The sequence below is a fragment of the Octopus sinensis genome, linkage group LG5 (genome assembly GCF_006345805.1).
Source record: "Octopus sinensis linkage group LG5, ASM634580v1, whole genome shotgun sequence".
NCBI classification, from domain to species: domain Eukaryota; kingdom Metazoa; phylum Mollusca; class Cephalopoda; order Octopoda; family Octopodidae; genus Octopus; species Octopus sinensis.
In genome coordinates this window covers 99485535-99510253 of record NC_043001.1, presented here as the reverse complement: position 1 = coordinate 99510253, position 24719 = coordinate 99485535, and the positions used below count along the sequence as shown (strand labels likewise).

The window sequence follows — 24719 nt, the reverse complement described above, 5'->3', positions numbered from 1 at the left end:
ATCATCATTGTGTAACATCTGCCTTTCACACTTGCATGGAATGGATGGTTTGACAGGAGCTGGTCAGGCAAAAGACTGCACCAGACCTCTGTGTCTGTTTTGGCACAGTTTTTATGGCTGGGTGTCCCTCCTAACACCAACCATCCCACTGAATGCTTTTTACATAGCATCTTGTCATGAAAATGTTGTCTAAGTAATTTTTTCCTCTGATCATTTCTATTTTTTTATGAGCACTGATAGATATTTACTTAGTCCTTCATCACTACTTCAAGTACAGTGGAATCTAGACTTTACTGAAGAGATCTACTGAGATCTATTGAGCCCAAAACATGCCTGGAGTTGTTACTCACACTTGCTGAAACAATCAAAATTATATTTGACAGTGATGAGCAAAATTATTTTATCCTCACTGCACAATTAGTTAGCTTTTGATGTTCTATGCATTAAATATATTAACATGAAATAATCAATTTAAAGAAAAATAGTTGGTGATGGCTTTAGAATAGAATGAAAGGGTGAAGAATATTTCAGTTTGTGAGAATAACAACCTGGAGGTATCATTTTGTTAACGAAGAGGGATATTATTGTACAGGAATAACAATGCATAGGTTAAGAATTCAAAGATCGTGTAAGCATTTTATTGTCTCTGAATAAACACTGAATTCTAAACACAAGGTTCACCTTGATATTAGAAATAGGTATATGTGCTGTATCATCTCGAAGAAATTTTATCTCTGATAGACTAGAATCCTACCCAGCAACAAAAATCATCCTTTGTCACCATTACTATATTCAACTAGGAATTAAGCACTGGCTTCACACTTCCTCCTCACTCATATGCCAAAAGCATAAAATCTTTGTATAAAAAGTATCAACCAAATTGTTAAGAAAGTAAATATAGCAGTTGACAAACAGTATTACATTACAACATTTGGACAAAATGCTTTGTGGCATTTAGCAACAAACTTTTGCACTCTAAGTTCAAATCCTGCTGAAGTCAACTTTGCCTTTCAGTATTCTGGGGAGAGAGGGTACTGATAAAATAAAGTATCAGTCAAGCACTGGAGTTGATTAAACATTCATATAAGGCATCCTAGATGTGAATGGAATAATAATAGTAGAAATATATTAGCAATAACAGGTTTTTTCAATGGAAAACTGAAGTATGAAACCCATCCATGAGAAGTGACAATTCATTGTAGTGTGATATAGTCCCTGAATGTAAAAGACCTATGGAAACTGAATCAGAAATGAATCAACTAGCTTGCTTACCAACCACATGGTTCCGGGTTCAGTCCTACTGCATGGCACCTTGGGCAAATGTCTTCTACTATAGCCTCGGGCCGGCCAAAGCCTTGTAAGTGGATTTGGTAGACGGAAACTGAAAGAAGCCCGTCGTATATATGTATATATATATATGTGCGTGTGTTTGTCCCCCTAGCATTGTTTGACAACCGATGCTGGTGTGTTTATGTCCCCGTCACTTAGCGGTTCAGCAAAAGACACCGATAGAATAAGTACTGGGCTTACAAAGAATAAGTCCCGGGGTCGATTTGCTCGACTAAAGGCGGTGCTCCAGCATGGCCGCAGTCAAATGGCTAAAACAAGTAAAAGAATAAAAGAATATGTGTGTGTTGTGCAATATTAACTGGCAAGATAAAAAAGCACAAGTGAACTGAGAGAATGTTGAGCAGTAGACATATCAGCTGATGTGAGGCGAGTTGATTGCACTAGTATGACTATGTGATGTAAATAAATGAGTGCTGAGTGAAGAAGTACTTTATCCTGAAAGTGGAAAATTTCTATAGCAGGCAATGCTTAAGAGAAGATGGGAACAAGTGGTGAGGTCAGATTCGAATAGCACATTACCATTCATAACAAACATTGTAGGTCAGTATGAAAAAAAAAAAAGGATACTAAAATGAGAATGGTGATGGTACGAATAAGGATTTCTATCATGAACACAAAACCAAAAACAAGTTTATGCTTGACTGATACAGAAGGAATGGAAAATCAACCTAAGCAAGATTTAAACTAAGAATGGAATTAGATGACTCAAAATACCAAAAGATGACACATTTTCTATCATTCCGCAACTCAATTATAAGAATGCTTTCAAATTTTGGCACAAGGCCAGCAATTTTAAGGGGAAGAGATTAGTTGATTGCACTGACCTCAGTATTCAACTGGTCGATTTTATCGACCTCAATATGATAAAGGAAACCTTGACCTCAGAATAGTAGTTGTAGTTTTTATGAGATTTTCCTATTCAAATGGATAAGAAGCTAGAAAATAATAAATCAGACAATAATAGACAAGGAAAAGCGAAGATGATCTGTCATGTCCTTTTGATTCCAGTATTGTGAGGAAAGAGGATGAAAAAGTTTTAAAAATGCAATCCCTTAAAATTTGAAATTGCAAGAATTTGGATTACAAAAACTGTAAAGGTTGTGTCTGTAATAATTGGTGTATTGGGAACTCTGAGTAAAGACACAGACAAGTAGGTGAAGGAGATTGAAACAGAATGTCCTATAGAACTTCTACAGAAGGTTTGCTTCTAAGAGACAGGAAAGATTATCAGGAGAGCCGTAAGAACTTGAAAGACTACTGGAAGCTTCAGGATCCCCAAAGTTACCCACTATCCACATAAATTCTACAAGGAATGTGAACAAAGCCGAGATACATTAATAATAATAATAATAATAATAATCCTTTCTAATTTTGGCACAGGAACAGCAGTTTTGAGTGAGAAAAGTTGATTATATTGACCCCATGGCTCCAGTAATACTTATTTTTATCGACCCTGAAAGGTTGAAAAGCAAAGTTGACCTAGGTATAACAACAATAAAGCTTCATCTCTGTTAAAAAAAGTTTATTTTAAGAAACCTTATCCATGTATTCTTCATTGATAAAAATGAAACTGGAAGCTATACCCAACAAAGAAGTTTGATTTTGAGACAAACAGAATAAAGATTCCACAACTACAATTCTATAAACCTGCAAAAAATTTTAGAATGCCGGTAAGGAAATTTTTCTTTCAGTGGAAAAATTCTTTACTATTATTCAAACTGATTTTACTAGATTCACATTTTCTTAATGTTGATTTTAAGGATGTTAATGTTATGCAATAAACTGTTGTATACAAGACAACTCTTGCCATATGAGGTTGGGGTGTAGGAATCGAGATAGGGGATAGATATATTTAAAAAAAGATTTAAGACACAATGAGATGGTAAACACCTATAAGGAAGTTTCAATTTGTTTTGAATTTTAAAAAATGGCGTAAATATTTATAAAAAAAAACAATAGAAACTGATAACTCTTAATAAGTAATAAGATTCTTACATTACTATATGGAACTAAATATAGACATTAACTTATCGATTTCTGATCATACGTTATTAATAATTCATTTTAAAATAGTTTTAAATGGCTTTTTTCTTTGTTTATAAAGTAATGTCAAATTGTTTGTTCAAAATATTTATTCTAATTCTATTTTTCTCTTCCATCTAAATGAAAAACAGTACCTGCAAACACACACACACACGAACAATATATATTTTTAAATACCATAATTCTACTTTTCTGTTTCACTTGTTGTTTCGCCCTAATTGAGAGAATGATTAAATATGCCAGCGGTGACAATCCCGTCAATTTTCTCTATCTAATGCATCCCTTCTTCCCAAAGACAGTAGAATGTGCTATGGGAGATTTGGTTTGCAAATACAAGTAAACCGAATGACCGTGTAGAGAGAGAAGTTCCCTGGTAAGCTCGTTATATCACTGAGATCGATAAAAGTCTTGAATAGATTCTCAGCATCATGTTATCTCATTTTCTTTATTAATCCAGTAACGAAATTTGTTAGAAACCCAAACCTTATCTTTCGATTTCAAAATCTAAACAATGTATCCATAATAACTGCAAGATATAACAAAAAAGTGTGTGGGGCTTTGAAAATAGTATATGTTCTGATTTAGAAAAACTGCAAACTTTAATAATGGTTTCTTGTTTTTCCACAAGATCAAATGGGCAGATGTTATATATATATATATATATATACACACCAATAGAAGAAATATCAATATTTGTCCAATACTTATTTCATTCACTAACTTCGATGGAACAAAAAGTAAATCGACCCCAAATGGGACCATGTACCTTCCCGTTCCGCACGAGATCAAAATGATAGGTACCAATAATAATATACTGCATTTGTTTCTTTTGTTAAGGTAAGGTAAAAAAAAAAGGCAGATAAAAAAAAAATGTAATGTACTGTACAGAGCAGACATTTTCTCATTAATTTTATACACGAGATAGAAATGCATGTGAATATTAGATAAAATTATGATGTAGATTTGGGAATATAAGTGGAATAAATGTAGTATAGCTCAGCAAAAGAGTCAGAGAAAAGAATACGCACCGTTGCACGGGGAAACATACGTATACACACACATGCATATATGAATAAATGCTTGAACACACAACACATATTATTAGCTCAACGAGTAATACACACCATCAACACACTGACACAGGGGTGGTAATGATATTAATATACACAAGTAACATACTTAATACACAAAAATGAGAGAGAGGAGATAGATAGATAGATAGACAGACAGACAGATAGATAGATGAGCGGAAAAGAGTTAGTATATGAAAGATAGAGAGAGAAAGAGAATGAATAAACATCATCTGTTTTATGAAAGAAACGATATACTATAAAGCATCACAAATTCTTTAAATGTGTATTTTCACAGTAGAGCGATACACATAAAAGAGAAAAGGAAAGAAAACATATAGAAAAATGTAACAACCTTTATTTTATATGATAGGACATCTTATAAAGTATGTATTTATGTAAATATATATGTGGAAAATCTGGCATTAAGTGAGTAAACATACTTAACATATATGCAGGCACACAATAGACACATTCACATACATATGCATGAGTCTCTCACCCTCTCTCTTACTTTTCTATCTGGCGTGCGCCTACACATTCATACACATACATGTATATTACACACATGAACATATATGTATGTATATTTCTAGTCAGAAATGGACAATATAGTCATATATCACACGCACACTAAAATCCCACCCACACGCTCAGTAAAGCGAACAGAAGGACAAATATATTTTATACAACTCACTAAATCATACTGATTGGCCTTATATACACACACACTCACTTTCTCTTCTCATTCACTATCTCACCCACATTCCACTTAATACACTATCCTTTCCTACAATACTAACCACACACACACACACATGCGTGTCTGTGCATGCATAATAAATATATCGAATATATTATTGTATATATTATGCGTGTAGAATATATGAGTGCGGGTGTGTGTATATGTATGTATATATATATATATATATATATATGCGTGTATGTATTGGAACTACACTATACATTAATTGATTTCCTAAAGTATTCGATGTCACTGATCCAGTCCAGGAAATATATACACACACATACGTGCGTACAGTACGTATAACAGGAGATGGTTTCGTTAAAAGGTTCGGTTGTCGTGGTGGTGGTAGGGTTTAAAACAGCCAAGACCTCGTCAAGTCAAAAGCAATGCTATTCTCAGTCGTCAGCCTACCTTATCTAGGTGCTATTAACATACTATAAATATGTATGTAACGAACACAGCTTGATGTATGTGAGAGAGAGAGGGAGGGGAAGGGAAAGAGAGAGAGAGAATGGTAGAACAGATAAAGGTTGGATGGACATCCATCAGAGAAGGGACCTTCTCATAAGATACTGATGGCAACCAATGTAACGATGACCTAAGAATGGGCGATGACTGCTGAGTGACTTGGCGGCAGGGGACAGACAATATAAGAAGGGTTTAGCGTTAATAGTGGTGTTGGTGCTGATAATAACGATGGTAGTGACAGTGATAATAGTTGTGGTGGTGATGCTGGTACTGCTGCTGCTGGTAATGATGATGGGACGGTGGGGGAATGACGGAATAAAAACACGATCGATATATCAAATAGAACACATATAATGTTAGTTGGGGGTAGAGAATTGCGTAGGGAAATTATATATATATATATATATATGTGTGTGTGTGTGTGTGTGTATGTGTGTGTGTGTGTGTGCGTGCGTGTGAAGAGGGAGAAGAATGAGGTAATAAATCAGATGATTTTTTTCCCCTGATGCTGTAATATGAAGGGAGAAAAAAATTTCCCTCGATTCATTATCTCTAGCACCAGATTTTGAATTATCAGTTGTCTTCGTTGAATGAATAAATAAATATTTAATAATGAATCACAGCAGGCCGGTTTAATCTTTCTCTCGCTTTTCTTTTTCTTGCTTACACCTTTTACTCTCCAGCACCACCATCACCACAAAAAAAACCCCACCCCACGAACTCTTTTTCTCGTTCATCGGAGAATTATTGTCGTTACAACTTATTGTTGTAACAGCTTCTGTGAATGTTTGTTATCCAGTTATTTAGATGTTCCGACCCTCCCTCATTCAATTCGTCCGGACTGCAATGAAATGAATGCACCTATACGTTATATATATATATTATATTCACACATACACACATATGTGCTTGTACGTGTGTATACACAACACGCAGATACACACGCACACATACATATACACATCACCTTAACACATACAGCAGTCAATGTTGCTAGGAATGGCTGCACATAAATCCCCATATACGTCGACTTGGTACAGGTCCTCCACCTCATACAGTTCCAGGACTGGTGATATCATCTAATTTACACATACTCAATTATATATGTTATATATATATTTACATATCATATATATATATATATATATATATATATATATATAGCACGGCCAGTTAGTCATAGTTGGAAATATAGATTCATATCTGTGTTACCAGAAATATTGCCGTGAGAAACCGTCAAACAGCATTTACATTTTGTACAAACATTCACATCTCTAAATATAAAGTGTGTGCGTGTGTGTGTGTGTGTGAGTGAGTATACACACAGACATACACAGAGTAGAAATAAATATCGGCATAAATGAATATATCCAGCAAAGATTGGACAGAAATACACCTCAAAACATATGACGAGATGATATATAATTAACAAATCACATTGAACAGGTTTCGTCCGCGACCAGGTTTCGATTTAGTTGGAACCACTCCACTCAGATAACTAATGCCCTTGGGATAGGCATGAGGCTCACAATTACGCGTATCTTTCCACTAAAAATAGCAGATTCGTGTTTATGTAATAATAGCAATAATAATTTTTCTATGAATATTGTTGTCATAGTGATAGAGTCTTGACTAATAGTCAAACAATTTTTTTTTTTAAACTTATTTTATATAATACGAAATATATAAATAGTCGGGGATGACGAACAAAAATGAAATTGGATAAATTCGAGACTAGCGTGTTTATTTCAAAATCTAAACAAGGAGAGTAAAATCTGGGGTAGGGGGAAAGCTGATAGTGATAGTAAATTTTCTAAATCACCTACCTACCTATATATATATATATATATATATATATATATATTATATATATATATATTTATTTATTCTATGTAAGAATAGGCAAGGACCAAATTTGTAATAGTCGAACCCGTCAGGGTGTACATAACAAATAAGAGAACATTTACTATATATATATATATGTATATATATATATATATATAACATACATACACACAAACAATACATGTAACTATACGTACAGAATTTTGTCCTCTCTCGGTTCAGTGCGTCATATCTGGGACGAAATGTGTGTAGAAAGAGAACATGGTTGGATCTCTCCTGATAAGTCGCTCTTGTTTAATTCACAGATAGTTTATTTTTCTCCTTTCCCTTTCTGATTTCTTCTTCGTTTTTTTTTTTTTTTTTTTTTTTTTTAAATCATTCGATTTTTCCCTCACCGTCGTTCGTCATCGTCGTCGTTTCATAAAGGTAGTTAAAAGACGGAGATTATGTAGTTGAATGTATATATATAAATATACAGAGAAGGCATAAAAGAGAAAGGATGACCGAGAAGATAAAACTAGTAGTGTGTGTATATATATATATATATATATATAGCACTTAAGCCGTTGTAGGAATAAGATTGGCCCCTTTCATAGAAACAGACAAAAAAAACCCCGCTGCTTTGCCTCAGTGTGGTGTGTGGTAGTGAGGTTGGGTTTTTATGTGTGCAAGTGAGTGAGTGAGTGTAAGCGAGTATATATGATAAAGAAAAGAGCAAGATGCGAGTATTAATTGTAATCGGCACTGATATATGAGTATATTTATGGCATATTGTGTTATGTTTTGCGGGGTGCCTTACAGCAAATATCCTCAGCCGCTACTCAACTCCTTCCATAATTTAACCTACAGTTCTTTATTTCTCTCTCTCCTCTTTCACACTCACAATTACTCTTTCTCCTCACTCCACTTTACTTCCTCTTTTCTCTCTCTCTCTTTCTCTCTCACTTTGACTAAGAGATTTTTTTAGAGAGAGAGTGGGAAGAGAGAAAGGGAGAGGGGCCTCTCTCTTTGTCTTGTTTACTCATACTACTTCTATTATCAGGCCCTGACTCAACTCAACAAACATAAATAAGAGTTGTCTCACCATTGATTGCTCTTTTTGCACGGTTTCTTACTTCCGCCGGTGTCCTGTCTACTGCGGAAAAAAAGAAAAATCATTGATATGCTTTTTACATTTTATCGTCATCAAACAAAGTAAAATATTATAATCAACAAACAACTAGACCCTTTAACAAATTTACAATCCGTTTTGTTTCACTGCGTCTTTCTATCGAAGCAACTAGGAAATCCCCTATCTCAATATCGTCTCTGTTTTTTTTTTCGTTCTAACAACTTCGAATGAAATGAAAATTGCTTACGATGATAAATATAAACTGTTAAGTTGATCAGCAGATGGATTTACACGCAGGAGAAGGACATGTATCACTTACTAGATTTAAAGTGAAAAACGAAAGGGACAAAATAATGGAAAGCTTGGAGTTAATGGCAATACGTTAAACGAATGACCGACCTATATTTTCCCCTGGACGGAAAGGGTCATGAATATTCAACCTTAACTGTAGTATGCTGGAATCGAGTCACGTGGAAAGTCATCAAACTATAAGAGAGACGAATAGATGTGATTTAGAGTACCTTCTTTATACTCAGTGGCTAGTTTATGTGCTAAACGAAGTATCTAGTACACTGGCCAGTAGGTGAATTGAGTACCAAATAGCTATAATCAGTTAATTGGATTTTTTTTTTATCAGAATGGAATAAGAAATGTGTGAGGTTGTTTAATTTATACAGCCATATTTAGGTAAATGTGTCGAATAGCTAGTCATAACTGTAATTTTGAATATAAAACAAATAGAATTGACATACGTTTGTATAGTGTACTTATGTAAACGTCCTGTATTTTCATATTCAAAATTCCAGTAAAGATTTTAGCTATTCGACACATCTAAATAATTGGTTGTTAAGATTAAACAATCGCATATTTCTGACTCCATTATGATAAAAAAAAAAATTCAGTGATCAAATGATTGCAGGTATCTGATACTTAATTTATCAAATGAGCAATGTACTTCACTTAGCTCATTAACCGAGATATGACTTCGTATATCTAAGCATGCACTGATAAATATGCTTACATTTCAGGTGCACAGAACAATATAACGTCAATTTTTACGTAGTCTTTTTTTTTATGTTCTGTAAGCAACCTATTATTGAGAATATAGATTAAATTATGATAAGATCTAGATGAACCTAACACGAGGACATTTACCATTTTCTATTTATATTCATTCCAACGAGTTAATATCCAATCTCTCTCTCTCTCTCTCTTTCCCTACACATACTCTACTCTTTTACTTGTTTCAGTCATTTCACTGTGGCCATGCTGGAGCACCGCAGTTAGTCGAGCAAATCGACCCCAGGACCTATTTATTCTTTGTAAGCCTAGTACTTATTCTATCGGATCTCTTTTGCCGAACCGCTAGGTTACGGGGACGTAAACACACCAGTATCGGTTGTCAAGCGATGTTGGGGGGACAAACATATACACACACATATATATATATACAACGGGCTTCTTTCAGTTTCCCTCTACCAGATCCACTCACAAGGCTTTGGTCGGCCCGAGGCTATAGTAGAAGACACTTGCCCAAGGTGCCATGCACTGGGACTGAACCCGGAACCATGTGGTTGGTAAGCAAGCCTCTTACCACACAGCCACTCCTACGCCTGGTCCTAGGTTCAGTCCCACTGCGTAAAACCTTGGGCAAGTGTCTTCTATAACCTCGGCCGACCAAAGCCTTGTGTGTGGATTTGGTAGACGGAAACAAGTAAAAGAATATATATATTTATATATAGACGATAAGAAATGGAGCAATAAATAACAGTGAGAAGGGATATTTTCGGTTTGAACGGCAGTTTTTTCTAGCGGTGTCATGAAATTGTCACCCATAATTATGACCCTAGAATCGATCTATTACATTTCAATCTCTTTTAGGGGTGGGGGAAGGGTGTCTTTTTTTCTTCACAAATGTAAATAAACCCAATCTGTTTCTTAAACGAGGAACATATTCATACGGCACAGAATGCTTTTTAACTCAATAGACGTTACTGATTGGTAGAAATTGAAGAAAAAAAACAACAAATATCTTACAAACTATAGAATTTTCTCAATAAAGCCAAGAGAAAAAGATGTTTTATAAACACTTTCTACCAGTATACGAAGTTAAAAATTTTTTTAGTTACCTAGAATTTATGTTAAAAACTGCCGTTCAAACCAAAAAGATCCGTGAGAAGTAGTTCATTGGTGTTATAAAGTCATTATTTAATTAAGATGAGAGTATGTTTACAGCTGTTTCAGTGTATCAAGCTTGGGTAAATTCGCATTTACCTCGTTGCAGTTGACAGACATCATGAGAATGATTGTATGGTGAAGATAATAGAAAGAAAACATCCGGAAAGGAGAGGAACAAAGGAAAAATGTTCGTTTATTCAATAGTCTTACATTTTTAGTGGGGTCAATAATTCAAGATATTGGATATTTTTATCCCTTAGATGGTTACATTACCTCTAACTTATATCTTATCACCGTGACCAACCAGGCTATCAGATGTTGCTACACATCGCTGGTCACAATGCGCTTCGCCTTGTTTAAGCCTTCAAATGACGCCACCCTGCTGGCTAAGTGAGGAGGCCAAGAAAAGAAAATTGTGGTGAAAGAGTACAGCAGGAATCGCCACCACCCCCTACCGGAGCTTCGTGAAGCTTTAGGTGTTTTCGCTCAATAAACACTCACAACGCCCGGTATGGTATTTGAAACCGCAAGTCCGCTGCCCTAACCACTGGGCCACTGCGCCTCCACATATATATATATATATATATATATATATATATATTTCGAATAAGAAAATGGAGGAGAACAATAGTTGGTTCATCAACTTTAGGACATTAAAAATGTTAACTTATTTCTTTATTAAACTCTTTTACTCTTTTACTTGTTTCAGTCATTTGACTGCGGCCATGCTGGAGCAACTCGACCCCGGGACTTATTCTTTTGTAAGCCCAGTACTTATTCTATCGGTCTCTTTTGCCGAACCGCTAAGTGACGGGGACATAAACACACCAGCATCGGTTGTCAAGCAATGCTAGGGGGACAAACACAGATACACAAACACACACACACATATATATATACATATATACGACGGGCTTCTTTCAGTTTCCGTCTACCAAATCCACTCACAAGGCTTTGGTTGGCCCGAGGTTATAGTAGAAGACACTTGCCCAAGGTTCCACGCAGTGGGACTGAACCCGGAACCATGTGGTTGGTACACAAGCTACTTACCACACAGCCACTTCTGAACATAATTATCAGTTTAATAAATAAATAAGTTAACATTTTTAATGTCCTAAAGTTGATGAACCAACTATTGTTCTCCATTTTCTTATTTGTAATATAAATTAATGGTAAAATATTTTTTTACCTTCACCCATTTAATACACTAGGTAATGTAATTGCAATGCAATAAAAAACACTTGTGTATTAATAATTGGGTATTCTACCAACAGTATATTGGATAGATATTATCCCTTAGTGGGTTGGACTCACAACCCCTAACTTTCTTGGAGTTATATATATATATATGTGTGTGTGTGTAGCTATGTGTTTGCATCACCACTGCTTGGCAACTGGTGTTGGTTTGTTTATGTCCTTGTAATGTAGCATTTCAGCAAAAGGAATCGGTAAAAGTAACAGACTTTAGAAACATAAGTGCTGGGGTTGATTTGTTCGACTAAAACCCTTCATTACGATGACACACACGTATTTTGTTGTATCTTGAAGGGTCATTACGCTGGTAATAACACAAGCACAAGTTCGTTTTCACTTCCTTATTATTTAATTGGTTAGTTATTTAACCAACTAATCGATCACTTGCATAATCAGTCGATCAAACAATCAATCAGTTGTTTATTAAAGACCTTTTGTTGCTACTCATGACCTCATCAATCTGCCTGTGTGTGTGTGTGTACCAGTGACAGCTGAGTGGGAGTTAATCCTATGATGAATTCACATACCATCCAGGAGGCAATCTTATATTCTCATTTGTAGCGTAGCTATAGGTGGTCCTGAGGCAGCCCGCCCTAGGTAGCACTTTTCGATTTGCTATATCAGCATATATTTTTGTGGGGGACAGAAATTGAACTAAAGGACTGTCCTAAGGGCATACAATCTAGCTATGCCATTGACTCTCAGACAGATGCTCAAGCACTTTGGCAAAGTAAAGTAAGCTTTGGCCTAAAGAGCCTGGCTTAGGAGTGATTTCAAATAATCACACACACATGTACTATCTAGCTATATGTGTTGTGTGTATGTATATATATATATATGAGAATCTACAAAGAAACAAGATGAAGACGGGTGTGTAAACAACAAACAGATGTATTAGTTTAACGCTCGGGATATATATATATATATATATATATATATATAAGACAAGGGAGAAAATGCTAAAATAATTTTATCATGAAATACATTTTGTAAAGATTAATACTGGTTTCATTCTTTTCGACTTTTTCAATTAAGAATAAAACAAAAAAAAAATAATTAAATGAAATGTTTTGTAAATATTTCCATAGTCTTTCAAATAGGTAGGGCATTTTCTTGTTTTCTGTTTCTCTCTCTCTCTCTTTTCCTTTGTGAAGGTTCAATAGGTAGTAGGAGATCTGAAGAAATAGCGTTTATGGGTGCAGAGAAATGTTTGGTTCTGAAGTTCGATGGTTTAAGCAGCAGCAGCTGAGGGAGGAGACAGTGAAGAAGAAAGAGAAGAAGAGGAAAAAGAAGAAAGAAATGAAAACGACGGGAGTGGTATGACCCAGTATGAGAGCTGTCTGGGGAATCCTCTTTAATGGTCAAGTGACCTAAAAGTGATCTGTTGTGGTTGTAACAGAAACCAGTACTAACCTTTGCAAAATGTATTTGATGATAAAATCATTTTAGCATTTTCTACCTTGTCTTATTTTCCTAAAATATATCAACTCGTGTGTTACTTTTCAACATTCTACACACACACATGTATATTTAAAATGGGGAAGGGCGGTTTACGGGATTACCCTAGGTTTCCCGTGCATAATGGGTTTAGCTTTATGGCGTATCGATATATATATATAATCGTTTCTAGAAAACATAAATCCTAAAGAAGCACACTCTAAGATGTAGAGCAGTGTATATTAAAAATGGGGAAGGCCGGTTTATGGGATTACCTTAGGTTTCCTATCCAAAAGAGTTTAGCTTTATGGCGTATCATCAGATCCCAAAAACCTGTTGGCCCATGACCTCGTTGAGTGCGCATTGAGGGTTAGCAGTGACCTTCATGAGACAGTCTGCCCTGTATTTACTTCGTAAGTTGTGAAATTTGTATTTTCGTGATCACGTGTAATTTGTAGTCTGCGATTTTGTCATGGACAGGAACAAAGAGCCAATGTGAAATTTTCCGTTGAACTTGAGAAGTCTGCTACAGAGATATCGAGCATGCTTACGGCAATGAAGCAATGGGTCGTACGCAATGTTTTTAGTGGCATGGGTACTTCAAAAGAGAAAGAACGTCCCTGGAAAGTGATGAGCGATCTGGAAGACCTGTCACGAGCGTCACCCCCAGAAATGTAGACAAAATTCATTAGCTCATGCAATAGGATCGTCGGAGAACAATCAACCACATTATTGATGTTGGTCTGTCATATGGGTGCATTCAGGTAATCCTAACGTCTGAATTGAACATGCGACGAGTCTCTGCCAAGTTCCCTCCACCCTGCCGCCTGCTGACCACTGAGCAGAAAAAACACATCAAAGTCTCTCAAGATCTCTGCCAGTGTGCCACTGATGACCCATCCTTCATGTCAAGGATCATCACCAGTAACGTGAATTGGATTTACAGGTACGACCCTGAGAGGAAGCAGCAATCATCACAATGGAAGCGGTCTTCATCTCCATGACCGAAGAAGGCATGATGGAGTTGCAGCCCGATCAAGTGCATGCTCATTGTTTTGTTTTTTCGACATCCGTGGTATTGTGCATCGAGAATTCATCCTCCATGGCCAGACTATCAATCAAGAAGAGTTCTATTGCGATGTTTTGAAGTGTTTGAGGGAAAACATTCGGCGAAAGCGACTGGACATGTGGAGCGCAAAGAATTGGATTCCTCATGATGACAATGCACCCTGTCACCAAGCTCTCCTCCCTCATGAGTTTCTTGCCAAAAAACAACATGGTATCACTTCTGTACCCGTCCCATTTGTCAGATTTAGCATCCGTGAACTTCCACCGCATCCCCAAGATGAAAAGGCAGCTCAAAGGTCGCTTTTTTTAACACCTGGCAAGATCCAGAGCAAAACGCAGTAAGTCCTCGACTCACTTACAGAAAATGACTTCCAGGCCAGATTCCAAAATTGGTAGGAACGCTGGGACTGGTGTATTGCTGCGCAAAGTGACTATTTCGAAGATGATGTTAAAACAAGTTATTTTTTATTAAACATATCTAGTCCGGGAACTTTTTGATATACATATATACAGAGAGAGTGGGGGAAGAAATGCAGAGATATATCAAATACCATGCAATATCAATTTTTGATTTCTTAAAATTACCTCCGCCTCTAAAAGATATATCATAATTATCTCATGCCAATTAACACTAGCTCTACTTGATAGGGGGAGGTAATCTCAAGAATCACGTCTTCTCCAATGGTGAAATTTTAACTGGTTCTCTGTCGGTTATGACGTCAAGGGCTCCATTTGATATGGTGAACGGAATAGCCTGTTTGTGAAATTATGGGCAATTGGTTGAGCACTCAACAGACACGCTTAAAGCTGGCCCTTTGAATTACAGGTGCAAATCATTTTTGCCAGCTGAGTGGATTTGAGCAACGTCAAATAAGTTGTCTTGCTCAAGGACACAATGCATCGCTGAAATGGAACTCATGACCTTACGATCGTGAGCTGAATACCCTAACCACTAAGCCAGGGATGGGCAACTTTTTGTTAACTGGGTGCTGCATCGTGCCATTTCCAAATGGGAGAGGGCTGCATGATAAAACATATATGCATGAAATATTACTTGCCCATTTTACACTGAAGTTTTTGCAGTTCTTAATTTTATTTGTCTTATTATGAAAGTTTATGTGTCTTAGTATGAAATTTTATTTGTCATAGTACAAAATTAGTAGTCTACAAATTCGTCGAAGGCAGCACAACAACATGTCGAGGGCCGCATGTTGCCCATGCGTGCACTAAACCATGCATCTTCACAAGGTTCACATACCTATTTCTTTACTACACACAGAGGGGACAAACAAGGACAGACAAACGGATTAAGTTGATTGTATCGACCCCAGTACCTAACTGGTACTTAATTTATCAACCCTGAAAGGATGAAAGGCAAAGTCGACCTCGGCGGAATTTGAACTTACAACGTAACAGCAGACGAAATACCGCTAAGCATTTCGCCCGCTGTGCTAACGTTTCTGCCAGCTCGCCAAGGTTGACATACCATTAAAGAAAAGAACTGGTTTAATGCCTGGAGATAACAGCATAGTCGTGTGCATGCATTTCTGGCTCAATAACCGTAATCACTACAATCATCCAAACTTATCTTCAGTAGCCAAAGCTCATAGACTGATAGAGAAAAAGCAGTTTAAACAAAAATGAACTAAGAAAGATATCTCAGTGGCTGGTGGGATGTATCTGAACAATTTAGGCAAACAGAGGTATATCGAACATCATACAACATAAATTCTTATCCATGACTGTCTGAGAGACAATTGAATTCTCCTTTTTCTTAATGGCATATCAACTTTGGAAAATTCTTTATTCTTGAAATGATCTCCCCTCTTTAAGTGGAGCTGGTGTTAATTGCCATTTGATAATTATGTTATATTTTCTCAAGTCAGAGATAATGTTAATAATCCAAGAATTTATGTTGTATGGCCATGTATTTTCTCAATATCTTCAAGTTCTGTTTGTGTGTTCATGCCAATAACTAACCATCTCCTCTCCTAGTAAAATGTTGCTTTATTGGGATGCTTTTCACATCTTCTTCCTCACTTTTTATGGCGACTATCAATGATGTTATGTTTATTCTGATGAAACAGCTTTCACAGGCATGTGAAAATGCATCACTCTACCCAACTTTGTTTCCTCATAACTTCCAGAAAAAATGGGGTTTTTTTAATAAGATTTTCTACAAATACTTAACAGACGGTGTAGATTCCGAATATATTGGAATGTGATCTGAAAAAAAAAAAAGCAATGTTGATTGGGCACACATACATTCTGACACATCACATATATATCTACAAAATGAAACATGAATTTTTTTGAAAAAAATGTGATGTGTGTGCACATCAAATTTTTTTTCCCATTAAATTCTGATATAAATTAAAATACATGGCCATACATAATGTATTTTTAGAAAAAAATTTTTTTAAATCCATTTTCTGAAAAGTTATTAGGAAACAGAGTCATTGAGAGTACAGTTGTGTAGGTATGCCCTTTGATGTTCACCTTCACCGGTATTTTCCCTATGTAGGAAGATGTCATCAACAGTTCCTCATCATTTGGAGGGATGATAGCGTGAGTTCATGCCTGTTTTTCAGAGGTAAACTTCATAACTATTGCTCTGAAATACTTGCAATGAGTGGTGAAAGTTTTGAGACTTCATATGCTTCCCATTCTTCAAAATGTCCATGCATTAAGTTTAGCACGCAATCAGTGTACGTGTTGGTGCCTCTGTAACTTACAGTGCAATTGTTTCTATTAACATTTCTACAGGTAAAATATATATGTATAAATATATACAAATAAGAAAATGGAGGAACAGATTCCTTTCAATCATCAACTTACAGATAATACCAATTCATATAATTTATTAACTAATTAAATAGGAACATCCAAATCCAACAGAATAAAACAATATACATCAATAAGTAAGATAATACCATAAAAATATTACATATAAAATGGATCTTACAGCTGTTTCAGCCTATAGATAAAGGTATCTCATTGTGCCTATATTAGTCAGATGTATTGAGGTAATAAGCGGTTAAAAATGAATTACTTGTATATATACCTCAAGGCCTCGTCAGAGATTATAAAGTACAATTATGAAAATATAAGAATATTTTGTTTTTATTATGGTATTTTATACAACTTAACTTTTGCAATGAGTTTAATTGGAGAGGTGTGAAGGCTGATGTTAATTTGATTGTATGGATTCGCATTATAGTAACGGCATATTTACATGGTGAATTTGATTTTTGTATCTTTCGTAAATTTCTTCCTATTTCTTTACCATAAATCTTGTCAAATGTGTATTGCATAGTTTCTATTTCTTTCGAAAGCTTTGTCTGAATATTTTCCAACCTTTGCCAAATATATAATCCTAACGTATAATACCATTTTAGGCCATTTTTTATATATTAAAAATTAGCATAGTTTTCACTTTAAATGGTTTATAATATTATTTTTTTAGTTTTTAGTATGTATGTGTATGTATATATGTGTATGTGGGTGTTTATAAGTATAAGTATATGTGTATATATGTATGTATATGTGTATATGGATATGTATGTATGTGTGTATTTATGTGCATATGCTTATCTATGTGTACGTGTGTATATGCGCATATATGTATGTGTGTACGTATGTGCATTTTAACCAACCAACCGTAACTAAGACAATGAAATTCAAATGTGCCAACCAATTGGATTTAGCTTGAGATTGTAAATAATCTCTCCCCTACCCCTGTAAGTTTTTAAATCATTGTAATACTGTATTGATAATAACATAAGCATAGCTCGTTACGACCTATCACTTACCTCTTGATCTGTGAACTCTATGTATGTACAAGCATATATCTTTTGTATGATGTAAAAGGATACAATCTCTGTATATATGTATAAGTGGATGTTTTTGTGCATGTATGTATATGCATATACATGCATTTGTTACCTGTGTGTATATATATGTATGCAGATTTAGACTAAAGTTTCGATTTTCACTATGTTATATGAATATAATGACATTATATATATTATATTACATTATTTGTTGAATTAATGTGCTGACATCTTCCATAGGCAGCTGTCTATATATTATGTTATACTATATTATATATGTAATATACAATATATTATATTATATTGTGTTACACTGTATTATATTATACTATATTTTATGTGGTTTTTTCCATCTACTATGTATTGTGTATAGCAGAAGGCACATATTCCATTATTGGTATTATTATTAATAATAATAATAATAATAATAATAATATTAATAGTTTTGGTAATGTAATACAATGAACTTTGGACTTTGTATATGTACCCATTGATGTGGATATATATGTATACTCCAGTATATATATTTGATTATCTGTAACCTTATGTGTATGTATATTATTATATATATACTTGTATATATGTATATACACTTATATATATATATATATATATGTATTCTTGTGTATGTGTATTTTGTTTCATATTTATATTTGCATTTTACATTTTCATAATTGTACTTTATAATCTCTGACGAGGCCTTGAGTTATATATATATAGCTCATTTTTAACTGCTTATTACCTCAATACATCTGACTAATATAGGCACAATGAGATACCTTTATCTACAGGCCGAAACAGCTGTAAGATCCATTTTATATGTAATATTTTTATGGTATTATCTTACTTATTGGTGTATATTGTTTTATTCTGTTTTATTCTGTTGGATTTGGATGTTCCTATTTAATTAGTTAATAAATTATATGAATTGGTATTATCTGTAAGTTGATGATTGAAAGGAATCTGTTCCTCTATTTTCTTATTTGTATTATGATTTTGAGGTAAAACATTTTACCTTCGCCCATCTAATACAATAAATTAACTAATTGCATTGCAATTGTAAGCATTTATGTATTAGCCTTTTGGGTACTTCACTGGCAGTATATTGGATAACTGATATCCCATAGTGGGTTACACTCATAACCCCTATCTCACTTTGTACTTTCACATATATATATATATATATAATAATAATATTATGGAATAAATCCAAACTTACAGGGAAAAATGAGATTTAGGATTAAATCCAATTTTATAGTATAAGTATATTATATTATATTAAATAAGAGATAAAACCACTATTAGGCAAATCAAACAGTGAGAAACATAAGTCAATACATAAAATTAATTTAAAATATAAAAGTTAAAAATAAAAAATTATTTAAATAATTTAAACTTATAAATTTTATATATATATACAAATATATATATATATATATATAATATATATATATAATATATATATATATATGTATGTATGTATATTTTTATATTTATATATTATTTTATTAATTAATTTATTTATTTATTTATTTTCATTTATCTTATTTTATTATTTTTTTTATATATATATCAAAAGTATTAGAAGTTTAATAAAAGATAAAGAGTATCTTTTATTAAACTTTTAATACTTTTGATATATATTTTTAAAAAATAAATAAATAAATAAAATAAAAAATAAATTAATTAATTAATAAATAAATAAAATAATATATAAATATAAAAAATATACATACATACATATATATATATATAAAATTTATAAGTTTAAATTATTTAGATAATTTTTTATTTTTAACTTTTATATTTTAAATTAATTTTATGTATTGGCTTATGTTTTTCACTGTTTGATTTGCCTAATAGTGGTTTTATCTCTTATTTAATATAATTATATATATATATATATATATACACACACACACATATATATAAAATTATATGGTCCATTATCAACGCAAATCTAAAGGGAAATTTATAAACAAGGATACAAAATAGTGTTGTGTTCAATTATAGATTATTAAAAATACACATTAAGTACTCGCTGGTGATGTCCTGTACTTAATGTGTATTTTCAATTATATATATATATACATTCACACACACACACATGACAGAAGTAAATAGACACCCTCATAAAACATTGTTTTATGTTTATTTTAACTTGAAAAGGTATATATTTTATATTAATGGACATTTTTATGTTTCAGGTTCTATGTGTGACTGTTTAATTATGCCATGTACAAAAGAATCCTTGGAATTGTCTAAATTTCAAAGTGGCCATATTGTGGGTCAATCTGAAGGTAGACTTAGCATAAAATCACAGAAAACCTCGAGATCTTGCTTTCTACAGTTAATAGGATGATTGTGCAATTCCCCAGAGAGAAGAAGGAGTCCATATCACTTTGCCCAGGGCCCTCTGATTGGACCGTTTGCTTTGTTAAGTTAAGTGTGGAGGATAATCCTCATTGCAAGGCCTCTCACATAGCAGAACAGGTTGATGTCAGTCTCAGAACAGCTGTCAAGTATCTCCACAAACCTGGCAATTATGACAGAGTAGGAAGAAGGAAGGAAGCCACTTCTTCAACTGGCCAATAACAAATGTGGAAATGATTGGGCCAGTGAGATGATGCAGTGGCCACAAGCATTTTGGGACACTAACATATTCTCTGATGAGTCCAGATTTGCTGTATTTTCTGACAGTGGTTGAGTGTAGTTCTGGGGATCAAGAATTTGACATGAAAAGATTGCTGCCAACAATGAAACAATGCAGCTTTCTGTGATGGTCTGGGGAGCAATGGTCAATCAGAGCTGATGGAGTGTGATGGCAACATAAATTCAGATAAATATGTGTCCATATTGCAGAAAGGACTCTTTCCAATTTTCTCTAATGACAAAATGATTAAAAAGACCCAAGATTGGTTGGAAAAGAATGGCATTAAAAAACTTCCAAGGCCAAGCCAGTCACCAGATATGAATCCTATTGAACACCTCTAGGGCATAATGGACAGGACACTTTGTAAAAAGAAACTAAATCTTTTGAGATTACTGCATGAAACTGGGCAAGAAATTCCCCGAACAGAATATTTGTCATCTGATCAGTAGCATGCCCTATAGGATCCTTGCATTGAAAAATGCAATGGGCATGTCTACTAAATATTAGATATTCATATTATAATAATTAATAAATAATTTGAATGTATAATTTCAGATTTAAATAAATTTTAAAGGATGTCTATTTACTTCTGTCATGCCTGTGTGTGTGTGTGTGTGTATATATATGTATATACTAGCTGACGTACCCGGTAATTCCCAGTAAAGCAGGGCTTATCCCTTGGTTCCATTCTCATAATTGTTTTGCTAATCCAACAACAATACAAAGTATGTGGCCCTTAAAATGGTTTTTGTGCATTTACAGGGAATACCGAACTGTCTTACACAGGATCTTGTTTTTAGGAATTCCCAATAAGTTGTGAATACCCAAAATGTGAAGTTAGTTATGTAATAACATGAAATTAGTTACCCAATAGTAAGAATTCAAATAAAGTAGCTCCAAAAACGGCTTTAATGCATTCCCAGAGTATATAGAAATTAGGAGGAAATACTAATAAGGTATGTATACTAAAATCGTGAAGCATGTTATGTAATAACAGGCTAATCAGATATGAGATAATAACAATTCAAAGTAAATAACTCTGAAAAGGGCTTTTGTGCATTCCTAGAGAATATTACCCTCAACAGTGCTAGTGTTGGTATATTTGTGAATAAGCCACTAACCGAAATAAGTGGATCTAATGTTTAGGAAAATACTATTTACCTGTTTAAGGGTTGTACTGGATAAATTGCAAAAATAACTCTAACAGTTCAAATACTAAGAAATAAGTATACTCAATTTGATTTATACCAAATAATTTAGGAGAATGCATAGAGTATTTCTCTTGGCTGTTAAAATAAAATATATTATAAGGATCCCTTCCAGGGACGAATGGGTTATTTCCCTTGGCTATTAAAATAAAATATATTATATATATATATATATAAGGATCCCTTCCAAGGGCCCTATTACCAACTTTTTTCAATAATCTAAGTGTGCTATGAGGTTTCCAGACATGAGTTCTACTCATGTGTCAAATTTCATCAAAATCGATAAAACGATGTAGGAGGAATTAACTAACAACTTTGCAAACACACCCACAGACAGAATTTCCTACATATATAATAGATATATATACATAACGTGCGCATTGACCAAGACTTGGACCCTTCTAAATGATTCACTGTCTACCGGTATAACTGAAATGTTTGAGACAGCTTTACAATATTTCCTTGATGCCATAATGGTGGTGTCATCAAAATTTGGTGATGCTGTTGAAGTGGTTAAAATATTGGTGGTGGTGGCAGTGGCAGTTCAATCCACTCATGCTCCCATTATGCTGTTGCTGCTATTCTTGTTGACTGCGCTGCTAATGTTGCAGTCACTTGACTTACAAAGTGTCAAACTAGGGGATTCTTCATTGGTTTTGTCACTAATCAGTTGTTCTGCTTGCTACTTTTGTAATTGTTTTCAGTATCAGAAAGTTTATTTGAAACAAATGAGTGATATTTTCCCTCTCCTTTCTGACGTTATTATAGATACATCACAGCAGTTTTGTTGTTAAGCAGATGCTTGACACATATGTCTCTTCACCTCATTCTCTCTCACTCTATATTTCAATTACACCCTCTTTTACTCTCTGTATGGTACATTTATTCCATATATATTATATGTTGTTAAAATGGGGATGGTCATTTGCTTTTCCTTTTTTTATTATTTTTGTAAAGGGATTTGTGTTCCTCCTCCCAACGCTACCACCACCACCACTCAAGAAAGACTCGCAATTTTATACGACCAAATTTAACTGACAAATTCTTGTCGATGAAAGACTGGCAAAACAGAAGAAATATAATAAAGAATACTAAAAATACACTCACCAAAGTGAAGCAGGTTTATTGTTGTGTATAGGTAACAAAAACTTTTGACCAAACGCATCCCGATTAGGAAGAAAAGAACAAGAAAAACGGTAATTTTATTGAGTTGTGATTGATGTGCCTTTCCAGTTAATGTCAATATCATCATCGTTTTACAACTGCTTTCAATGCTAGGTTAAGTTGGACGGGTTGTCATGGTCCAAGTTGCCACACATTAGGATCTACAGTTCCAAAAGTCTAGATACACTTGCAAGCCAACCACTTTACAGAATGTATGAGGTACAGTCTCTCATAGTACCAACACTAGAGAGGTTGAAAAGTTATTGATGAGACAGGGCTGGAAGGACCACATAAACCTACACTTTCTCTATTCATTTTATTAACCACTTTATGGTGTGAACTGTAGGTGGAATACGATCCTGGTATATAGTAAATGTAAATTTGAAAAAAAGGAACAATGACAACAGAAAGGTCAAAAATGGTTATTAAAGAGCTGGAAATGGGAAAGTTAAAATAGGTACAGAGTGTACTTGATAAATTAGGGCATATATATTTGCACCAGTGACTAGGTAGGTGGGAGTATTGCAGAGAAAAGAGAGAACAATGTTAGAAGAACCAGAATGAGTGGGAAGGCGGAAGGAAGAAAAATTTGATAGGAAGAAGGCAAGGACAGGTAGAAGTAGTTAGAGACAAGGCAAGTGATAGACATTAGCAGGTAGACAAAGAGGTGGGTGATGAGATAAGTGTGAAAATATGTGAGGGATGGCAATAGAAGCCTTATTATGCTGTGTTCTTTTATGATCAACAATTTAGTGGTTCAGCAAATAAAGATTGATAAAATAAGTACCAAACTGAAATAATTCATCTAGGTTGTTCTACCTCGAATATGAAGCTATTTTCATTTGAAGCCATTATTTTCTGATTCATTACCTTAACCCTTTAGTATTTAAACCGGCCATATCCGGCCAAAATAGCTAATCTGTTTTATGTTCAAACTGCCCAGATCCAGGCTCTCACGCCTACCCTACAATGTTATTCTATATTAAGTAATTACACCATCAAGATCTTGAAGATATGAGATAATGCATGATTAATTCAAATCAATGGGAATCAATAGGCATTATGTTTGATTGAATAATCTGAACACTAAAGGGTTAATTTGCTGTTCTGTTGAAAGTGATTTTATTTTGAGGTTATGTTAGAATTTCTTTTGTTTATGTTGCTGACTAGATTACATACTTAAAGATAATTGAAGATATTAGAATTTTTATTGATGTACATGAAATTTCATTTTGTTTCATGTAGGACTTATGCCTAAATCTAGGATTAACATTTTGTTTTATGTAAGA

General features: G+C 34.2%; 1 protein-coding gene across 5 annotated transcripts in view; it reads right to left on the bottom strand.

Annotated features, from left to right (window-relative positions):
• The window catches only part of LOC115211753, a 33775-nt gene extending 24197 nt beyond the window's left edge, over positions 1-9578 (bottom strand). For 2 of the 5 annotated variants that reach the window (XM_036502977.1, XM_029780404.2), the window contains exon 1: positions 7722-8448. The gene's annotated coding sequence lies outside the window, so the exon portion shown is untranslated. Of the gene's footprint in view, positions 1-7721; positions 8449-8608; positions 8660-9034 lie in introns of those variants that run through there. The other 3 variants (XM_036502975.1, XM_036502974.1, XM_036502976.1) reach the window with 3 other exon arrangements.
• Between the last annotated feature and the right edge of the window lie 15141 nt (positions 9579-24719).